This window comes from Pagrus major, chromosome 3, assembly GCF_040436345.1.
Source record: "Pagrus major chromosome 3, Pma_NU_1.0".
NCBI lineage: Eukaryota > Metazoa > Chordata > Actinopteri > Spariformes > Sparidae > Pagrus > Pagrus major.
In genome coordinates, this window is record NC_133217.1 from 4,251,142 (window position 1) to 4,269,257 (window position 18,116).

An 18,116-nucleotide genomic window follows, 5' to 3' on the forward strand; every position below is an offset into this window, starting at 1 on the left:
AGACGCGCGCATATGCACGCACTTACAGTACAAAATCTGCAAACACTGACATTATTGCCAGAAACGTGTCACACTTGATTCATGGAGCCCGCTCGCAGCTTCACTTTGAATGTCAGATCTGAAGTTAAAGCCACATTTGCAGGAAAAAAACAAAAACCTGCCAATTAGACTTAGTTGTGACATTTTAATTAAAAAAAAAGTGTGCGGGCATTTTCTGTAACACGTTGAGACACAAACATCTACACCTTCATTCTGAAATTCTGAAAAAATTATAAATGCAGCTGTCCTCAGGCAATATGAGTTCCTGTTGATCTTAAAACCATAGAAGGATCGAGAGTCTGATGGTCTTTTGAAAGCAGAATTCTCTATTAATCTGGCTCAGCAACACACTCACAAACTTGCAATAAAACCTGATCTACATTTCTTAGCTGCGCTTAAAGTAAAATCAGGTCAGCATACTACAAATGAGGTGCTTGTGGAATAGTCAAACAGTGTCTGAACCCTCACCCTCCAAACCTTTCCAACACAACTACTTCTGTTCCTTTTTGCTGTCCAAAGGTGACTGGCCTCCTTTTCACAGCAATGGCAGCTGAGGCTCATGGGTATTGTATTAGAGCCATCCACCGTGCAAAACCTGAGCTCCAAATGAACTTTTTTCACTCTGAACCGTCCAGACCAGAGTGAGTGCACAAGTGAGGAAAACAGTCCCAAAATAAAAATAAAAATTGCTTCTTTACTTTGTAATCATCATCTATAGTTGTGAAAGTATTAGCATTCAAAGTACTTCCACCTCCAAACTTTACCCAGCTAAAGTACTTAAGTAGATCTACTTACTGTAAACGTGTTGTGTCACATTAAACTGCAATTCACTGTTAAAAGATTCATGCTCCTCTGAACAGAACCTGTCAGTCCTGCTGTATGTTTAGCTCAGTTAGCTTGTTAACTCTTTTAGCTCTATTAGCCGTGTTTGGGTAAGCTTTTGGCTTCGTTAGTTATTGGCCCGCTTCAGCTTAACACACCCCAGAACTCTGCCCAGCACCTGCTAACAGCTAACCAGCCCTTCTCCTGCTGATTTCAACACAGATATGTGTATCATAGCATTTTCACCGCATCCTTATGTTTTAAATGCGCTGAGTAGACAGCCAGTCATAGTGTTTGTCGTTTGCCAAATGATAGTTATACATGCATAATTACAAAAATGTATTCTGGCCTCGAGGTGTTCCAGGCAAGATCTCAAGACAAGATTTGAACTAATCAAAATGTGTGGTCGCAGCATCCTTCTTGAGACTTCTGTGTTTCAACTGTATGTTGAGGAACGATGAGGACATTGCTAGAAGAAAATTTTGAAATTGGAATCAGATTGGGGAACGTACTTCTGCAACCAGCAGCTGCAGTCACTTTACAAGTGTCATTTTGTGCAGTCTTAGATGATGTGTTGCAAAATCTGACATTTTGCAATATGTAGATGCAAATCACAATAGACAGGACACACTTCAATGTTTTGAAAAGGACATACATTTGATTGTAATGGCGTATGACCAGAGAACACCAGCAGTGCTTGAACACATTGTTTTCACTTTCTTAAACTAAAAGCCTCTGTGAGTACTGTGCCATCATTAAAAAGTTGTGATTTATAAACACAGGTGTCTAATGCATCAGACTGGTCATCCTTTTCAGAACTTGATGCATCCCTTTACATTCAGTGACAGATTAGGGATTTTGGCTGAATAGCTCTCAGATGCTGAGCTCCACTAAGCTTTATTGATGACTGGAGTCTGACTTGATTCTTGACTGCAGTCTCCTGCTAGTTCTCCCGGTGTGAACTCTGCTTTAATCTCTCCTCCCTCTCTCTTGCTCTCTCTGGTATCTTGATATGGTCTGTGTTCTGCTCTGACTTCCAAACATTTACATTTCTGCTTTCAAGTGCTGTTTATATATGACTCTTATCTGCTATCTAACACACACACACACACACGCACATTAAGACAGGGACAGACGGTGAATCAAACCTTTAGTCGTCCTGACAGCAACTCTGTTGCTATGTCCATAATAGGACAGGAGGAGAGAGAAAGAGGAAGGCAGTAAGAGAAAAGAGTGCCACATAGACAGAAGGAGGGGGAGGCAGATAATTTGCCACCAGAGTGTTTTGTGGTGAGGTGAGGCGTGGAACTTTGGTGACTCGAGCTCACAGGCTTTTTGTGATACTCCACTGATCCCCTGTAGCGAGATTTCTCTTTTCATCTCCCCCCTGAAATTGCAGCCTCCGCTATAGAACAGCACCCCTGGGACTGGTAAGGATTCGGTGTCTTGCTCAAGGACACACTGGCAGGGTGAATTCTTGCAGTCACAGGGGAGATAACTTGGCCTTCTGGTTGAAGGATGTTTTAGTCTTTAGTCACTCTGCCATTCTGCCCTGCTACCCTTGGCTTGTGTGCTCGAATGCTGCCCTATCTTGATAAACTCCTGACAAATTTCCAGTGTGGAAAACACACCTCTGGGACCAGTGGCTCCATCGTCCTCTTCAGTCTGCAGGAGAGGACAGAAAAAGGTACTAGGGTTGCACATTATGTATACTGATGTGGTTTCCCCAACTTTTGGGTGTTTGGCCTTCAGTATAAAATAAATCAGGCACTAGTTTAAACAACATGACGCTTTTGGTTGGTGGACGACCAGACATACACACTACGAATACTAGCAGATATTAGAAGATTAATCAGTAATAAGAATAATTGTTGTTTGTAGCCCTTTTTTAATCAGAACATGAAGAAGTAAAGTAATTAACTTGGTGCACTAGCATCTTGAGGCTGTGTTTTGATCTGACCTTAATGTGCTAACATGCTCACAATGAAAGATTCTAACATGCTGATGTGAAGCCGATAAAATGTGATTACCATGTCTAACATCTCAGTTCATCATGTTATGATGCTAATTAGCAATAAAGACAAATGAGTGTGTTCCGATCAGGATTTTCAGGGCTGATCACCGATCACCGATTGCTGGGAGCAGTATTGGGAGGATTAAGAAAATCAGTCAGGACAACTGATGTTTCCATCTCTAGAGCCATGCTGCTAAAAAGTCAACCCAAACATAGGTTTTGTGTTGGAAAAAAACATGTTTTTTCTGCTTTCCTCTCCTGTTAATTATCTCACAATCTCCAGGTTGGAATCACCTGTTTAAAATTACTTGAGGGTTTAGGTATCAACTTCTTAAAAGACACGGTGTTGGCCAATAAATCCGTAACAGCTCCAGAATCGCTCTTCGCAGCTGCTTCTGAACTCTGACCCCCCCTTTTAATCCACGGCAGGAGAAAAGACAGTTCTGTTACGGAGAGCAGAGTATCACATCTGACAGGGCTACTTTTCATTTGATCACCTAGTGACACATTGTCAGACGGCTAGAAATCAACAATGTGTTTGACAGCGCTAATCCGTTTTCTTTTATTGGGGATAGCTGAATTTATTGCTTCGGGGAGGGAGATTTGCCAGGATGATGCTGAAAGGTAGGCTCGCTGAGGAGGAGAGGGCTGATAGAAAGTCCTGTTATAGTGAAATTATGGTGTGAGAGCAGAGAGAGAGGGAGAGAGAGAGCGGGAGGAAATGACACATAGGTGGAAAGAATCTCATCCTTGCTCCTGTCTCACACTAGCTTTCTCTTTCTTCGTCTCTGACACATTTGCACACTTTAACGTGCACACACACACACACACACACCATAATTGAACAGTAATTGAACACTTCTTATCTACTTATCTGTCCAAAGAGGTTCAAAGTAAAGATTCACAGATCAGTATGTGTCTGGCTGTGTGTGTGTGTGTGTGTGTGTGTGTGTGTGTGTGTGTGTGTGTGTGTGCGCGCTCATGTGCATGCGCCGTGTGATTCTTATCACAGTGTTTGACTCAGAGCTGCTTTTAAGGCAATGAATTCACATCTCGTCCTGTTTCTGTCTCCCCGTCTCTTCCCCTTTCGTGCTGTCTTTTTAAATCTCTCCTGGTCTGTTCCTGTGTTTTAATCTCTCTCTGTCTCTAAAGTCAAAGAACAGTTATTGTCAGTTTTTTCATTACCAAACACAAAGACAGCAGCTGCGCCCACAAAATTTGACTAATAGGTGCTCAATTTCCTGTGTGACATAAAATGAAATAGTACGAAATACAAATCATATGTCTTTTATCTCCTGCTTCACTTATATTTCCTCCTAACTCTGATTAATTGACTGTATCCATTCATTCATCTCTCTCTATCGCTGCACTGTTTCCCACAGTCACATCTCGTCTGTATTCTCTGTAGAGATTATGTAAATTTGAATCCAGAAACATGCAGAGATGCAGGTTTGACAGGTTGAAAGATAACAGATAGCAACAAGAAGAGGAGGAGTCGATATTCTCCCCTGTCTCTTTGTCAGTGAGCGTTACACAGCATGTCAAGCTTTGGGCAGATTTGGTGGAAGTTTTTGGGGACAGATAGGCGTCTCCCCTCAGGATCAGTTGATTAGGCTTTAGAGACCTTTTGGTATTTTCTGTGCAAGTCAACGCCAGGAGGTAAACCATTCTGTATTGTCAAGCGTTTGCAGAGTTTGAATCGTTGCCAGAATTGCGGTTTGTCATGTTTGAGTCATGCTCGTCTGGAGCGTAATGGTGCAAGTGCAAATATTAAATACAGGCAACAGGTAGTGATTGACGGTGAGGGAGATAGCCGAAAGGCAGATAGAGGGGAACAGTCAGTTGTACCTCTGAATAATTTCCCCATTGATGCCCATGTATTTTTGACATTTTACAATACACAATCTGTGGTTTGGCCTCAGGGCTACAAAACATTTTCCAACATGCAGAAGACACTTTCAGCTGTCAATTGCGGTAAAAATTGAAAATGGAAAAAATGGAAGAAAGTCTCAGCCGTACAAAGAGCTGTTTTTTTTCTCCCTTTATCATTCATCAGCGGTGTAGATCAGAGAGAGATTAGAGAGTCGAATAAAAGGAGATGAAAAGAAGGGAAAGACGGAGGGAGGGGCTGGGTATGAAATAAAAGATGAAAGGATTTAGGGTGTAGTAACAGCTAGATAGGTTTAAGCAATGAACTCCGTGTGTTTGTGCGCGTCCATGCTTGTATTTGTGTGCGCGTGTTGATTTTTAAGGGTGTACCAGCAGTTAGATGGGTGTGAGAACTAAAGATGACATACCTTCGCTCTTATTACTGATCCACACCTGAATCGCTTGCAAATCTTTTGACCTACTTAAGGTGTCCTGATCTAGTCACATGACTTCAGCAGGCACCTGAAAGAGGTTGATAAGTTCTGACAGAACAGGCAAGATAGGGTGTGTTAAGTGTTGCTATTAATTTGAAGCCTGAAGAGCTGATAGCGAGCACATATTGGATATCACACCCTCAGTAAAAAGGTCCTCCGAGGTGAGATCAAGAATTCTGCCAATGTTTTTGGAAATCAAGCGCAAAGATCACCCGATCCTCCAAGAGATAATATCAGTCTACTTTTCCAGGCTTATCTTTTGGGCTTTTGCAGCTGACAGATGTCGGAATCTTTTATATTCACAATCCTAAATCTTCTATTTGACAGGTAAATTAAATGTACAGGAACATTGAAAGCAGGTGCGGACACACACGGAGGGCTGGTTTGACCTTGCATAAAGGAAAAGCACAATGCAGCAGAATGTGATGTGTATGTGCATCACCTTTTAGTCACTCTTTGGGATCAATACAGCGGCACGCAGCTGTGTTTCTTCAATAAGAAACGTATCTGTACGCAGTACCAGTAAACCTATATAATGAACTGTGCATGTAGCCTGTATCAGACAAGTCAGGTTTAATGCCGTGTCTGCCCTCAGGTCAGAATACGGCAAAAACAACCTAACTGATGTCAAAGTGAATTTCCACAGCAGGTGTTTACCGGGGGCTCTGTTTGCATGCTTTTTCAGTTCTTACCCAAAGTGCATTGCAGAGGGGATGCCAGCGCCTGCTCCACAATACACGATTAAAGGTCGATAACATTCTGTCGATATTTCAGTCAGAGGAGCCGTGTCAGGACAACACTCCATGAATAATCGCCATCTTCATCCCACTTGCAAAGCCTCTTCTCCCCTGTCCGCCATAAAATCATCCCGAGCAGCCCGAGACAGATACTCACAGGTGATCGATTTCAGTTTATCATGTTGAGAATGCAGAATTAGATCAGATCTGATCAATGTACATTACAGCCGTCTCCTTGGTGTGTATAAGCAGCTTTGTAGTTAAAGGTGCAGGCTGCAGTAATGTAGTGATTTAGTAGACTGGCAGCTTGTTTGCCCGATAACAATTAAAGTACACGATACATAAAACAAAAACGCAGATATTAAGCTTGATTTGTATTTTATTGTTGCTTTTCATTACATTGACCTGACAAATTGAGCTGAGCTGAGGGTTTTTATAGGGCCTCGACAAACTAATGGCCATTGTTGACAGTCTATGGCCCTAGTTAATGCGGTGTGTCGCGCACTGTTGGCGCTAGTCAACCCTTGTCGGCTGCATTTCAGCCGACTGAGCATGTGGAATCTGCGGTGGAGCCTGGCGAGATAAATCACTGTGACTGACAGCGAATCCGTGAATGAGAAAGGGAAAGCTTCATGAGCCTGTCATTGTAGTTTTAGCGCAGTATAGAATATCGCCACCTGGTGGTATGGAGAGGTATTTCCTCTCACGCAGGTGAAGAACGTACAAGCTAGTTGGCCGTCGGCTGTAGTCTTTGCAGTGTATTTGAGTGAATCTTTTTGGCCGAGACACAGGTGACACGAGGCAATGCAACAGTCCCCGCTAGTCTTTGATGACGGTTTGGTGTGTCTGGGCCCGAAGACGCTGCTCATTCAATATCAGCATTCTTCAAGGCCGGTTGGGGGTCTTGTTGCAACTTGCCATTGTTTCCTCCAGTATTTAATGAAGGCAGAAAAATCCCCATATAAAAACTTGTAAATGTAAATTAGTGGGGAAAGATAAATTTTAAGGCTGAACGTGTTTGTTGTGTTGCAGACACTTTCGTAGTACAGCTACATGAGTTAGGAGACAATGCTTAACAACAGGAGCCTATTTCATGTGTTCAGATACTAAGTTTGACTGCTTCAGGAATGTTACCCGCCCTTTAAAGCTGAAGAGCAATACAGCACCTGCCTGAAGAGTTAAACTCAGAAAAACAACATTCGGGATGTTGTTTCCCATCCTTTCCACAATCTTGTTGCAATGTTTATTATTTAAAAAAAATTAGTGGGGATATATTTATTTTTCAAATCACATCTCTTGTCTAGAACGTTCACCTTCAGACATGTTTATCTTGTCATGTTTATATGGAATAAACGCAGCAACTGCATCTTCGTAGCTTTGTGAAAACTCTTGACTTATGGTTATTTACAATCTCTCTAGGCAGTGTGAAGACTGCATTGCCTTTCATATACATGTGCATGCAGGTGGAAATCCTGATACAGCAGGATTTATACGCTGTAGGTTAAACAGGGACACTCCCAAAAAAAAACAAAAAACTGGTATAGCACTGTGGTGGGGTGATGTGCAAACACGCAGGAGTGACTTCGGGTGTGAAACAAGACTATTGCATTGTCTCTGTTGAACATCACACACTCCCATAAATATGTGTTTATGTAAGCTCTTACAGCTTCTATAAATTCAATTTACTCCTAAAAACTTCTTTATGATAAACCTAAAACAAAGTCTTAAACCAAATGTGTGTGTGTGCGTGTGCGTGTGCGTGTGTGTGTGTGTGTGTGTGTGTTAAGGAGCTTATCTCAAACATTGATGTCGCAACGACCTGCAACTTCCCCAAGCACAGGAAAGCTCTCTGTGTGTGTGTGTGTGTGTGTCTGTGTGTGTGGGGTGGGGGGATGATTAAAGATGAAAATGAGTGAGAAAAGCAGTGTGTGGCTGTTACGCAGGAGAGCTGGATGATGTGAGCTTGGAGCCCCCCCCCTCTTTTTTTTTATTTCAGGTAAACCTTCTCCATCACTGTTCCGCCGGGCGACAAAGCTTTAATTAGTAGAAGAACTTTTATCGCCTCTAAGAGGATGATGAAAGCTTTTCCTGTGAGTTACTTGAGGTATCCTCCTCGTGATGAGTGTGACACTTGCTCTTGTAGAAAAGAAATATAGCCTGAAGTTAAAACAAAAACTTGACACTTCATGAAGAGTTGAAGGCCCCCTCAGACTTGGACTGACTTCTTAACCCCGCTCTTATTGTCTGTGTCTTCTCTAACTCGTAGAAATCAAAGTGAAAGCTCCAGGTAACACCTTTTTAGCTATCACAAAATATAAAATGGATACATGGTGATTTGCAGGAAACCTCCTCAGTGTCTTCTTTTTGGTGGTCTCTGATGGATGATGACTCCATCGCTGGGATTATCATTTTAGGCATAATTGTGAGAAAAATTGCTTTTTTTTTTCTTATTTCACTCGTTAATTTTCATCCCAGGCTGGATGATTATCGTTCAGTCGGTCTTCTAGTCAATGTTCTTGATTGTTTTAATGCAGAATGGGGTTCTGAAGTAATTCTCTTAGAGCTAGATGTCTCTGTAGTCCCTCTGGGCAGGACAAAAGTCTGATAACCATCCGCTCGCTGTCTGTCTGTGTGGATCTTGTGCATGTGTGTGTGTGTATTTGTCAGTTGTTATGCAGGATAGAGGAAATGAAAGCTCAGACTGAGCCCCAAGGCTTTTCTAAACTGTCTCAGTGTCCTTCACATGCATGTGTTTGTGTGTGTGCGTCTGGGCCCGAGCACATCTGCTCCCATAAATAAGTGTGTGACAAACACGAGTTAGTGCCGAAAATGAGGAAAGAATACATTGTCTTCCTCTGTTATAATCAAGCACACACACACACACACACACACACACAAATGCATATGCATGCACTGTATGCACGCAGTGTAAGGAAGTGATTGAATCTCAGCTTTTATTGTGAAACACTGGGCAGCGCTGCCACCTCCTTCCTCTTTTTTGTTCTGTGTGTGTTTGTGTGTGTGTGCTGAACTACGGTCTGTGTGTCTTGTGCATGCAGATGTGTTTTGTGTGTAGATTTAAACTATCTTTCCTTACATTGTGCACACTGTGTAATGTATTACATCATTCAGGCGATAGTGGTTATTACTTATTATTATATACTAATAGTAATTTAATATATTTTCAAAGAAAATATCATTATTAAATCACTTTTCACTTCAATGTATTGCTGTTCACTAACTTACAAAAACACATTAGTTTATTGTTCAGTCTGCTCACATTACTATGACCCAGTTTGTGCGTGTGTGTGTAATTTCCTGGTTGTCCCCCAGCAACCCCCGAGCTCTGATCACAGGAAGTTGAGAGGAAGTTGTCAGGTCTCCACTTTACACACACACACACACAAACACACACACACACACACACACACACACACACACACTTCTACCTCCTCCCACGCTTTCACACTAGTAGGAGAAATGGTATCGGCGAGCGAATAAAGAGTGAAGAGGAGCAAGAGAGAAGGGGGGCAGGGGGAGGAGACAGCGTTCAGGTGCGACAGTCTTTTTTTTCATGTGGGGCTCTCTTTCTTCGTAAAGTGTGAAAAGCCTGTTTCCACTCTGCTATCTCTCTCGTCCTTTCTGTTTTGCCCCCCTCCTTCTCTGTGAGGCATCTGCCACCACTCATCAAACAAACGTGGCATTCACACGCGAAGACTCAAAACATGGTGGAGCGACAGGCTGCTTTTCATTGTAAGAGGGAACTGGTGTTGCTCAGTGGCACTATAGGGAAAAGTTGAAAAAAGCTTTACTTCACGCAAATGTTCCCTGAGGCAATGTGGGCAACAACCAGATGAGAGCCGATCACACTTGTTTTAATTTAGAAAAAGAAACACAAAGTCATTCGCTGCTCCAGGATGACTTCAAGTGCAGGTGTAGGACAGCAATTCCCATCAGTCCTGCCAGTGTCTTGACTCACAAAACAAATTCTACTAGAACTTCATCATGTGTACTAGGCTTGCCGCAGTTGTCATTGTAACACGTTGTCTGGGCATAAACCAGTTAGATCAATTGCCCACCGCCCACAATTAATACTTAGTCGGATGACGGAGGCTACAGCGCAAACTAGCAGGAGTGACGTTTCACTTATCACATGATGAGAGTAAAGAGATGATGACAGAGGATTTGTTGTCAAAGCACAAAGCCAAAGCACCTTTTTGGCAATATTTGGGATATAGACCCAGTGTTAACAGGGAACCTGATAACGTTAATGAGGGAAAAGGAGTTGGTTACTTCACTGAGAAGTTGGAGGTGTGCTGTCTGTCGCCCGCAGCTCTTAATCGAACAGCTCATTCTTGTTCTATTACTCCCACAGACTGTATAAAACTGTCATATTTCAAACTGATCCACTGTCAACAAATGCTGAAAATGACGGTTGTTTTGCTTCCTTAGACGCATTTTTGATTAACGATAGCACTAAAATGCTAAACTCACTGAACACATTACCTGTGACTTGCCTACTTCCTAATAAAAGTCAACTTGTGTTTCACCAGTTAAATGCTTTCAATGTGAAGCTGCAGCAGTAGTAAATGTTCGTTCTGCATTAGCAGTAAGTTAACACAGTGCTCTGTGTGTTGTTACAGGTTTATTAGCTGGTGGAAAAACTGAACTGTGTCAAAATGTCAGAACACAAAATGATAAGAAAGAACATAAGAAAGAATGTGTTTGCATAAGTTCACATTTTCATTTTCATTCACAAGTTCAGAAAATTACATGATTTATTTCTCAGCACTAACACATGCAAAAAGACCAGGACAGGGAAACTGTTGCTTGACAGCACCATGGTGAGATGAAAGGAAACATCCTTATATCCAAAATAACTTCAAAAAGTAAAAATAAATCAGATTCCAAAGCTGAACTGCAGATTATCTGTAAAACCCAACAATCGATGGTAGAAAAACCTGACCCACACACGGGATAAAGCTTTTCACTGCAGCTGCCGAACAGCGTTCTGAGTCCATTCTTTGTGAGCGGCACCAAACTGTTCCTGGCTGTTTGACTGTTATAGCCAGTGTTTGTGAGATGGTGCGCCCTCAGTGTGCAGAGTTAAACTGTTTCTGATAGTTACACAGTAAATCAATATCCTGAGATAGACTCCATCGTCCTGTCTTTGAACACAAACATAGAAAGTCAGTGCCCGTGTTGCTCTCTAAAACAGTTGTTTCAGGGGATTTAGATACGTCATATGTTTTGTGTACTTGTCAAATCAAGCTAAATAAGTTTTCAGGCAAAAAGGCGTAATTGTTATCGTAAGATTTTGATATTGTGGGTTGTTCTTTATTTAATATTCATATTTTCTTGTCGTGTTGTGTTTTTTTTGTGCTACCACCACGGACGTTTTCTCTCTCTCTCTTGTTTCACACAGTATTTTGTCTTTTTTACTCTTTGTTTTAAAAAGAGGCTTTTCAAAACAGACGTCTCTTTAATACAATAGTGCTCGGATTTGGAGGACGCCCTTTAATTATTTATCAGACACTGCTTTTGATGTGTTTTTCTTTTGTGAGTATATAAAGTGTTTTTATTGTGTATCTCTGTATACTGTCAGCGTGTTCCCTTTGGTATTAAAGGCTGTGATTTAATACTTTAATCGCAGCATAAAAATGTTTTTGTTTTTGGTTTGAAGGACTCCAACACTTTTGCACCCAAAAAACAGTTTATTGTTTATTCGGTTTGGTTTAGTGCAGCAACAGATTTCAACCTAGTGATTGTTGTGTGTGTGTGTGTGTAATGTCCACCACGTGTGTGTGGCACTTGAAGAAAGGAAATGGGGATTTGATTAAAGTTTGGATTATTTTTAAATAATGCGAATGATTAGATGCAAATGGTGGAACTAATCTAATTTGTTTATGTTTTTAAAAAAAAAATAAGAGATGAGAGATGTAATTGTTAATCAGTCCCTGTGTGGATGTGTGTGGATTTGTTGTATATTTGCTCTGTATTGAAAGATTTGTTAAAGGGGTACTATGTAGTTTTGGAGAAGAAATTGAAATTCAGAATTTTAATATAAATATAAATCATATAAAAAAAAATGTCATAACTGAATAAACAAGCTGTTCTCAGAGGAAAATAATGTCCCCAGAACACTGTTTGAATCTAGAAAGGTGGCAGGGTCTAAGTGAAACAGTAGGTTTCTCCACTAAAACTACATAGTGCGGCCACAAAAAAATAATATAAACTTATATAAATGTAATTTTTGTATGTTGACATGTGTTATCCCTTTTCTTTACATTTGTGTCATCCACACGAATCTTTTCTCGTAGTCCACCTCTGTCTCCTGGCAGCCAGTTTAACATTATTAATTACACTCACACACACACACACACACACACACACACACAATCCTCATAGTCAGTCTGTGTGTGTGTGTTTTTTATCATCCTGCATGTGTGAAACTGCTGCGACGTGACAGCTGTATGATTTATCCTTTAAGTTATAAATGCAACTCCACACACACACACACACACACGCACATAAATACACACACAGACACATGCGACGTATAGCTGTTGACCACAATCCGTGCGCCGCTAATATTGGTTAAGGTGACATCATCAGAGAGAGACAGAGAGGGATCCATTTTTAAAGGAGCTCTCTTAGACGTGACCACACACACATGGTATGCTCCACACACACATTCACACACAGACAGAGTAGACTCTAAGGACCATAGCAGGGGAGCTTTGTGTGTGTATGTGTATGTGTGTGTGTGTATATATAAAGTTAAAATCCAGACAGTCATTCCAGAGGCCAGACTATTGAGTCTTATAAACTCTCAGGTCACAGATTATTGAAATAGCAGAAGAGATATATAGTCTGCGACTGTGTGTGTGTGTCTTCTGTTACACTATTTTACCAAAACATCACAAATTGCTGAGAAGAAATGCAGAAATCCAGACGTACGCATGAACACACACCTGCACGTGTATGTATTTATGTGAATAAATGTCTGATTTGATTATAAAGCACAGTTGTGTGTGTGTGTGCATGTGTAAGATTTGGATGCAGTGTGAATGCCTTTGAAGTAGCAGCCTGGATTCATGCATGTGTGTGTGTTGTAACACTGATTTATTTCAGCATCATTTATAGCCCCATTGGGAACTGAACCAGCAACCTCTTGGCGGCTATTTCACTGTAATAGTCTGACATGCACACAGACAGTCTATTGTGTGGGCTAATCTAAGAGAACGTACCTTGTTTTAACCTGCTAACCTCCACCAATTTGGCAAGAAAAGCTTGAACAGCACAATAAGTTCAAATCTGTTCCTTTGGAGAAACTGAGTAACCTGTTTTTATACTCCTCTGACCCACCTGTGGGCCTCGACACACACTTTAAATAAAGTTTTATAGACTGTGAGTCCCAGGGCGTGAGCGTAGCGCCTTCAGATTTGCCTTTCCAGTTGAAAAACAGCTAGTTTGTGCCGTGTCAAGTAAGTCACAGTTGATAAAGTGGGTTTCTGTCACTGGTCGCATTTTCTGTGTGCTGTAAAATTAAAGAGTTAATTGAGCTTAAAGGCAGAAAATCAGCTGTTTCAATTTTTGGACCAGTTAAAAGAGACACTCTTCTTTTCTCAGCAGTTTTTGAGTTGCACTTGAACGGCCCCAAAGCGATCAGTAGCCAAAAGACCATGGTTATACTGGACAGCTCCCAGTTATGTGTTCATGTCTGTGTGACTGGTGTTAACCAGTGTTCTGCCTAAAGGGGTAAACAGCCCTCCTACAGAGTATTACACACACACTTACCCACACATACAGTGCAGTGCTTTCCAGACCCTGTGTGGTGCAGTAATCCAATGTAGTTATTCGAGGTCAGACTCCTCTAATAGACTTTTAATAAAGTTTGTGTAGAGGGGGGGCTGGACGAGGGTTGTGTTAGTGTGTATTTGGGTGCATGCAACATGGATGCAGTCGTCTTCAGGGGCTCTGTTGTCGTGAAGTAGTGCGTCTTCCACTATTGGTTTCTGAATCTGTGTTTACTGTACCGCAGAGCTTGTGCTGATTAGAGTGCTGCAGAGATGACATATTTTTGTAGGCTAACCCGGAAGTTAGCATCACCGCGGTTCCCTCTGTTGAAAGCATATGGGATGGGGATCACTGCAGAAATTATGTTCTGTGGCGAACACAAGTTTATGATACTTTTGATCAATGTACAAGTCGTACAGTTAGAGTTAGAATAGCAGCAAATAAAGTCTACCTGTAAACACTGACTAGTGAGTGGATGAGTCTGGGCAGGATGTTGTTAATGTCCCAGACAACTCCTGTACTCTCATTTTGCCACCTTTTTTAAGACATGTAAATGCTTTTGACTTTAAATGTGGGGTATTTGCTGACATATTTTATGTTCTTGTGTTAACCACAGCCCTTATTTTAGGCAACTAACTGAACCCATTCAATAAAACCCATTGACTTCAAGATGAGGGAACCTGAAGTACAAAAATGCAGGTTTTAGGACTCTTTCCTGCAGCACATATTAGTATTTCTCTGTTTACTTTTACCAAATGAAAGCAATCATTGCTCATAAACAGTAAGTGCAACAACATTGATTTAAAATGTTAAAGCTAAAATCTCAATAATCAAAATAAATCGGGAAAAAATATAAAAAAATGTTGTTAAACTTTTGGCTTGTTTGAGAATCTGGGAGCTTGACTGTGCTTTCTGTTGTTTGTTCTGCATACACTAACTTTAATATTGTTGTACGTAAATACAGTTTAAGATATTAAGAAGTATATTTGCCTGATGTATTATTTGTAAGACTTGAAATAAGATAAAATGGCAGTCTTTGCATTTACACACATGTCTAACATGTCTTTGCTGTGTTAAATGAATAGATGTCCATCTGTCAGTCACTTGGGGTGATTAAAGTTGTTGTACTATCGACGCCTACACCTATACAAACACATGCCTACACACACTCCAGATTCATGTGACGACCCCAGAAGTAAAGGGAGAAGAGGAATTGAGATTGAGAACGAGACAGCAGCAGAGAGGAGGGAAGGAAATGTATGAGGGCGAGTGGAAGCAAGAGATTAACTGAGAGAGCTACATGAAAGATGGACAGATAGGGAGAGGAGCTGACAGAGGGAGGTGTGTCCGCCATATCGGTTTGTGTGTGTTGGTGAGAAAGAGACTGATACAGAGAATAGAGGGCAGAGAGAGGCAGCTCGAAGGAGCGAAGGAGCCGAGGGAGGGACTCTCAGAACAAGAGAGAGCGAGAGAGGTATTGAAATGTGAACCTCTGATTAAGTTTGACATTTAAGATGACATATTTTGCATGCTGTTACCCCATTACAAATGAGTCCTACACTCTGTCAGAGTGTGTCTGCATGTGAGTCTATACGTGTGTGTGCATTTGTGTCTGTGTGTGTGTGTGTGATTTGCTTGATCCGTGGCAGGAATGAATTGGGGCCCTGCTACACAACAGATGAAGAGTGTGTGTGTAAGTAAGAGTTCTGGCATTGATTAGGGGCCTAGCAGGCAACTGAAAGCTTTTAGTCTTAAAATGGCAGGTGGACCCCGTCTCGCAGTGATTTTATGTTGTCCCCCCTCTCTGTCTCTCGCTCCTTCTGTTTCTCCCCCAACCCCCCCTCCCTATCTTCAATTAGACTCCTGCCTCTGCAAAATCAATTCCAAGCTGTTTCTTGTCCCCCCCCCCCCTTCCCTAAAAAAATAAAACCCTAGAAATGCTACCTTCGGCCGACTCTTTGCCCCCTCCTTATCCCCTCCGACACACCCGTGCTCCCATCCAGCACTCACAAGCAGCGTGCACTTGTGGCCGATTCCTATTATTATCCCACCGCTCTAAATAGGCTTGGTTTCACGGACTGATCTGTTTTGTCTGTGTGGGTACTAAAACGGTCACGTGCTTGCTTTCATTAATATTTTCTTCAGCTGCTTTCATTCACCGACACGTAACCCAAGGCTACAAGCCATTTCAGCGTGACTGCCATTTTGTGCATCAGTGGCCTTCCTAGAAGTAATAATCTGTGACTTTTTCATAGAAATAAATGACTGCTGAGTGATACAACACAGTACTGAAAGCTTTGACACTTTGCAACAACAACAACAGCTGGTGTCTACCGGGTCCTTTCAGGGAAAATCCTTTTTTACAGACAGGAAGTGATGTGTTTCAGGTTTCTGGCAGCTACCGCAATGGTATTTATTTGGAGTAAAATACAATGTTTAAGCAGCAGACCCTGGCTGTGCACAGAAAATATATCAATGCAGTGGCTTTTTAAATGGAAAATCCAATGAAAAATCACATTTTTGTTGTGCCAAATTATTGGACACATTGACTGTAGAGAGGAAAAAATCAATAAACTCATCAATCAATCAATCCACAGAAAATTAATCTGCAGCTGTTTTGTCAGCCCATCAATCATTTGAGTGTTTTTCTAGCATAAATGCTGAACCTTTCGTGCTTCCAGATTCACAAAATACATAATTCCTGCTCTTTGCCTCTTCAGGGGTATTTTGTATTCTTCAGTTAGACACATATCGTGGTGTATCATTAGATGATTGTCTTGCAATGTATCGATTATCACAGAATCACTGTATCACGATACTATCGTTATCATGGGCAACGTATCGTGAATCTTATCGTGAGTTACCCAAGGATTCCCCTACACTTTTCTGTAATGTAGCCTTGGAAAACAGGAAAAGACAACACTTACGCCCTATGACAATATCCAAAATCTACAATGATCTACTGTATAGTCTCAGATCACAATAGCGATATACCGATATATTACCCAGCCCTATAGCACTTTGTACCAAATCTAACGGTGTCAAAGTCATCATATGCTAAAAGACATTTAGCATTGATGCTTAAAAATACACTACAAATATTAATCTGACAAATCACATGAACATGAGCTTAAAACTGCTCACACATCCAAATTGCAGATTAAGAGGAAAAACAAAGAGGAAATATTTTATCAAGTCAATTTGCTCTTGCATTAATTCAGCTGCTTAAAGTATTTTCAACTTAAAGTGACTTCATTTAATTTATTCAGTGTGCCATTAACCCTAACAGTACACATATTCACACATACTCGCTGTCAATGACTTTCATTCTTCAAATTCCCCGTCACTTAAAAAAAAAAGGAATTCAGAAGACGACATCTGGGAAATAATTTATTTATTAAGTAAAATATTGGCAAAATAAACCGAGAACCCCGCTGTGTGTTGCTGCGTGTTATTTGAGGGGCAACCAGCTGGATGCCTGACCTGATGCACGACTCCATCTTGGAGTTTGGGACAAATTGGGCCCAAACTGTGCTCGAATCTGTTGAAAAGTTTAAATAATGGGAAGTTATTTCCGTTGTCCCACACTAACTTTGAAGCGGGAGGAGAGGTTGTGTATGAAGTGCCCCTCTGCGGCAGCCCGATTGTGGCTAATAAACACTGTGCTGTTTCCAAAACTTAAACTCACTTTGGAGATTAGGAGTAGATGTTCTGAGGATGCTCATTAGTATGTGGGGCTCATCTGCTCTTTGCCTCCTGTCTTTTTTCTCTCCTCCTTCACTCCTTCCTTTGCTCCTATTTCTGTCTATCCATTTCCCCAGACAGTCTCTTTTTTCTTTTTAAATGAAGAAAATATATTCTCTGTACTATCTAAAGCCTTTCCTCCCCTCCTTCCATTTACTACTTTCACACTCTCCCTTCTCTCCTCTCCTCTCTACTCACACTTGAATGGCAGCAGCGAAAAAAGTGAGGACAGATGATGAGGAGCAGGAAACGTAGGGACAAAGACTGAGAGAATTATGAAGACACGGAATGACGCAGATCAAGAAAAGCTTGAGAGGGATCTCTCTGTGTAACGAGACCTTGCCTTCAGCGTTATTTCTTCATATGTTGCACATTAATCCTTTGTTTATGAAAGATGGAGATGCCAACTACAGCTGTCCCACAGGGGAGGAGAGCAGCAAAGCTATCTGAGAGTAGAAGAAATGTGTGGCTGAGATTCGGTATCAGTGACACAATGATACTCATTTACAGAATTAGCTCGGAGTCAATGAGTAAAAATGGTCGAGATGTACTGGTAATCTCTTTTTCCCATTAGTGAAATCGAACTATGTTATCTGA

General features: G+C 41.3%; 1 protein-coding gene across 1 annotated transcript in view; it reads left to right on the forward strand.

The window, feature by feature from the left end:
* trps1 (trichorhinophalangeal syndrome I) overlaps positions 1 to 18,116 on the forward strand; it is a 97,388-nt gene that overhangs the window by 9,349 nt on the left and 69,923 nt on the right. The window lies entirely within an intron of this gene.